Source organism: Etheostoma spectabile, chromosome 15, assembly GCF_008692095.1.
Source record: "Etheostoma spectabile isolate EspeVRDwgs_2016 chromosome 15, UIUC_Espe_1.0, whole genome shotgun sequence".
Lineage (NCBI taxonomy): Eukaryota > Metazoa > Chordata > Actinopteri > Perciformes > Percidae > Etheostoma > Etheostoma spectabile.
The window spans coordinates 27,066,915-27,071,902 of NC_045747.1; the positions used below are offsets into that span (position 1 = coordinate 27,066,915).

Consider the following 4,988-nt stretch of genomic DNA (forward strand, 5'->3'; position numbering starts at 1 on the left):
TTTTAATGCTTTTTTACATAATTTGGTGGCAGGCCTGCACTAAACTCTGAGGACCTCAAAAGGGGTCACAGAATCCTGTTGAAGATCTCTACATTACGGCACAAATCCTTTTGTTTATTTTTCAGCTCCTACTACATGAGCCCCGTCTCTCTTTGTAACGTGGAGTTTTTCTTGCGTACCTCTACGATGTGTAACGCTAAACAGCCAATCACAAACATTATCAGATTTTGGTAGAAGTCAGTGAGCTTATGAGCTTACTGATGCCGATTAGATTTACTCCTTAGGTATAGATATTTGGTATTGAATGACAAGGCATTTTTTGATACTCGATACTTTCGGGGCAATTTGATCATTGCCTAAAAATATTGAATTCGGTACCCAACCCTACTGCTGCACACATGTGAAACAATGGAGGTTAGTGTCCAAATCCTGTGAGGGGCACACGCACACAAACACAAACACACAAACACACACACACACACACACACACACACACACAATTTCGGCCAGTGACTTTCTAACTTTACACTGCTCAGAGCTGACCCCGCCACAACCTGCTTCTCTACTGATCAGCGTATGGTTCACTGAGGACAACTTTGTGACAGACAAATTAAACATATTGTTGGTATGGATTTTGCGCTAAAATAAATATGTATTTGTCCGTCCAGGCGGGGTTAAACCGACGGTCTTTGTTGTCAATTTTGCCCGTCAGGGTTGGGAAAGACATGGTTGTATCAGACTTCTTCTGCCGTTACCACTACATTTTCAAAACGTGTTGCATGCTGTATTGAATGTCGCTCGGCCGTGTTGCACCCACGACCTATTACTGTGGGAATTTCTGTAGGAACATCTGTAGGTTCACTACACCCATTTGGTTTTTGTATTTGTTCGTTACGGACACGCCTGGGCCAGTCAGGGGTTGCTTCTGGGACGCTTTTGACCAGCAGGCCGCCATTTGAATGGGCCTGATGTATGACATGGAAACCAGACGTGTAATGTTAGACAGCCAATCAAAGACATTATTAGATCTTAGTAGAAGCATGCTGCATGCTTACTGGCTCACTGACCCTGATGAGATGTACTCCTTAGGTATTGAAATCAAGTATTGAAAGACGAGGGCTTTTTCGATACGTTATAGATACGCTATAGAGGCAATTCATTCGGCGGTACCCAGCTCTGGGAGTTTGTGAAAGAGCAAGTGAGAAAATGATGGCGATTAGCTTTAAAGCGAGTAGCGGCTCTAGAATCATAGTGAGAGAAATAAAGTTTCTCCCCTGTGCTTTCTGACCACGGTGGGAAATCTGTAGCAGGAAAAGTCAACCCTCTCCTTGATTTCATGTTTTTTTATGGAGAAGGAGAACCAGAAAATGGGTAGCGGGAAATCTTACATGTAGTTATTTTTTTGAGAGGTGCACGTCAGACTACAGCGTAGGGTCTGTGTCTTCCTGTACCAATGTACAGCGTCAATTTAACGCAGGACCATAAATTGGCCTTAACTGTAGGAATCACACAGAAGGAGGTAACCTGTTGCTAACTGAGTATGTTCTGAAACTGTGCAATGAAGGAAATAATGTAGAGTGACTGTAAAGGTTTGAAATGAAGGGGAATCCCTTTATTTCTAGCTTCAACATGCTCAAATGAACTAGCAGACTTGTTAATGTGAGACTGTTTCAGGGAGAAAAAGCAGAGAAGAAAAATCTAGAGCAGCCAGGATGAGAGTGACCTAGACTGAGAGACGAGAGAGAGAGAGAGAGAGAGAGAGAGAGACAGGGAGGAAAAGTGCAGTGGAGGAGAAAAAAAGGAGAAGAGAGGAGTTGGTCAATCCATTTCCGAGGGGAGAGCGGAGGACTGATGAGGTGGAGAATGTTTGGTAGCTGTGGGATCCCAGCGGGCCTCGGCCGGGACTAGAAACTGTGTCAAGGACGACGGAGGAAGAGACGGATGAGTCGGTGGCATCAGAAAACTCTTGCTGCTGCTAACTCACACAAGTAGGCTCAGTTCAATCTCTGCTCACATCAAAGTCAACTCAATACGCATTTTTGACAAATACAGTATGTTGAGCCACAGCAGCATTTTCCTCAACTAAGACGAGACACTATGACACAACAGATGCATTTTGCCCTTCCAAAGACAAAACAGACTTAACTAATGCCTACCAGACACTAGAAGACTTTGAACTGACTAAAGTTTGACAAAATCTCGCATCTAAAGACAATTATCTCACATCTAACGTTAAAGACTGGCTGGAGATCTTGCAGGGTCAACCATTACAGGACAAAAACTAGATTTTTTTTTGGAAAACATTTTACCAAACTAGCTAGCTACCGCTTGCTGGTAACTTAAGGGAAAGTTTGCTGATCCAAAGGTAAATCTCCCGTTGGGTGACTCTCTTCAGAAGGGCTGAAAATCTGCAACTTTCCCTCTTTAGCTGCCATAGAAACCTTGAGCCGCTTCCTGCTTGGTGGTGGGGGGGAGCACCAATTGGTTGTTAACAATGTTCATATGATTTAACTTCACTAACAAGACTTCAAACTTACAATAATATCAAACACGTATGATTTTGTAGGAACGTCCAGACAGGGAAAAGGGGACCACCAATATGGGAAATTAGTCCGCAGGTTGGCATTACACGATTGTTGTCTCACAGTCTTAACATGCCATGAATCTCTCGAAACACAAATCCCCTAACGTTTGCAAAGCTGTTTGTGATAATTGCATCACCTACATTCTTTTTTTTCGATTAAAGAACTACACAAGTGTGGGATTTAAATTCCGAGCCTCGCAATAGTGTTCCTAGTCTGTGTCTGCACAAGTTAAAGTCACCCAGGAAATATCCTAGCTATCCTTATTATTCTTACAACTACTTGTTGGACCAACGGGGCTACGAGGACACAATTAACTGTATAAAAACTTGAAGAAAAACAAATCTGCACTGTTGAATCGAGTGGTCAATTACTCTGTCAACCAAATGACCACATGCCTACATTTGAGTGTCATTGAAAGCATTATTTTCCGAGTGCATTGCTCTAATATTGAGGCCTAAGTATAGATTTATAAATAGAAAAACAAAAGATATACCAGTGTAACAAAAATGAAGAAGTATCTCAGTAAATATGAATACTAAAAAGCAGTTGTAATAAAATAGGTCTTTAAGACAAGGTTTGTATTTTTGAATGCCTAGCATAGTAATAATAATAATAATAATACTCACAGGCCAAAATGTTTATTTTAATAGTGTCCATTGTCGAAGTCATTTCAACGCTTCCCATTCATTTCTATGGGAGCAACCGTGAAATGCATTCTGGTAGCGTTGCTGGGACTTTGGAGTAGCGGGGCGTCAAGTCACCAGCTCCTCATTTGCATAAAGTTAAATTCAGCCAACATCATGCAAATGACGAGCGGTCGGCTTGGCTCGCCTCCACTCAAAAGCTCTCAATAAACTTTTAGACTGACCTTTGTCGATCTGAAATGAAGACGGCACAGTTGAAGTCAGCAACTGTATGACTAGTTCTTGCCTAATATGTTTTCAGAAACACGTTTCGCTGAAATATTTCCGTAAAATACGAGATCGTATTCAGAACGAGCCGCCGTTATGCTCGGTTTTGAAATCCGGGAGCAGCCAGCCCAACGTGACGCATTCCTCCAATCAGCTGCAGCCATCGCGGTTGTAGGAAGGTGTAGACCGTTTTCTTTGCTTGTCATTGGTCAGTGAAGAGAAACTGGTGGCAAGCTCACTGGCATGCAACGCTGGAAAGCGAGGCAATCCCATTGGTGATAACGACTATTTGGACACGTACCATAAGAGTTAATACTGGAATCATTTCTCCCATCTATACTGCTGTGAAGCAAGCCTTTACTAGCACGGCTCCATTACACATGAGCAATGTAAATGTTAATATTGTCTCAAGATTTGAAGGTAGGGCTGGGCAATATATCGATATACCTATATCGCGATATGAGACAATAAGACGATATTATTGTCTATATAATCATAATTTGGCTATATTGTAATATCGTAAAGTGTTGTCTTTACCTGCTTTTACAGATTGCATTCCAGTAAAGTGATGTCATTTTCTGATCTCACAAGACTGTTCTAGCTGTTCTATTATTTACCTTTACCCACTAAGTCATTAAATCATGTCTGGAGAATATTTATTAAAAATCTCATTCTGTGAACAATATTTTGTTAAAGCATCAATAGTCAACAATACAATATCGTCGTAATATCGACATTGAGGTATTTGGTCAAGAATATCATGATATTTGATCGCCCAGCCCTACTTGAAGGAGAGACAAGGAAGACTGAATGACTTAAACAGTCTTTAGGACAGAGACAAGGCTTGACTTTTTAAATAAAATCGATGTGGAAAAAGCTACTAACAACCCCAGTTTAATGCATTCTAAGGCAGAATCAAAGCGAGTTCTAGCATGTGTGTGGACATCTGAGACTCGAGGCCCAGAATGTTGGTTAAACCACTAATGGAAAATAAGGGGCTGACGATGAGAATGCTTCATTTAGCTGAGGTAAGCTTTCAGCTGTCTCAAGTTTTTAAAACGGTGAAAACAGTATACCTTCCAACAGCGGCTTCAACCGCTTCTGAAAAGAAAGCACAACCTGGCCAGGACATGCAACAGCTTGGACTAAAGATGCAGGACATGTGCTAAGATGAGCACTGACAGCAGAACCTTTTAATATTCATGAATAACACTCGCCTACCAAAAACAATTACGACCCTCTGTCACCATATGGTGACTTACATCTGAAACATTCTGAGTTCTAAAACACAATGGAACATAAATAGAGGCAGAACCTAGACCTTACAGGGTTTTAAGTTTAGCTCATGTGAAGCTTTAGGTTACTGGCTGATACATTTCTGTTAAACAAGTTAACAGTCTAAAAGGTTAACTACCGTTTTCCTATCTTTCTGTGTCTAAGTGACTGATGGGACCGCTGCAGTCGGCAGCGGTGAAACAAGCTACAATGTAAG

General features: G+C 41.5%; 1 protein-coding gene and 2 long non-coding RNA genes across 5 annotated transcripts in view; 1 reads left to right on the forward strand and 2 right to left on the reverse strand.

The window, feature by feature from the left end:
- LOC116702901 (uncharacterized) overlaps positions 1–2,205 on the reverse strand; it is a 4,324-nt gene extending 2,119 nt beyond the window's left edge. Inside the window, exons 1-2 of the long non-coding RNA XR_004335283.1 lie at positions 2,194–2,205; positions 1,525–1,530 (exon numbers count right to left, since the gene is read on the reverse strand). This is a non-coding gene — a long non-coding RNA (uncharacterized LOC116702901). The remainder of the gene's footprint in view (positions 1–1,524; positions 1,531–2,193) is intronic.
- efl1 (elongation factor like GTPase 1) overlaps positions 1–4,988 on the reverse strand; it is a 115,285-nt gene that overhangs the window by 56,429 nt on the left and 53,868 nt on the right. The gene's annotated exons all lie outside the window — the stretch shown is intronic.
- LOC116702897 (uncharacterized) overlaps positions 3,496–4,988 on the forward strand; it is a 6,631-nt gene continuing 5,138 nt past the window's right edge. The window contains exon 1 of the long non-coding RNA XR_004335279.1: positions 3,496–3,722. This is a non-coding gene — a long non-coding RNA (uncharacterized LOC116702897). The remainder of the gene's footprint in view (positions 3,723–4,988) is intronic.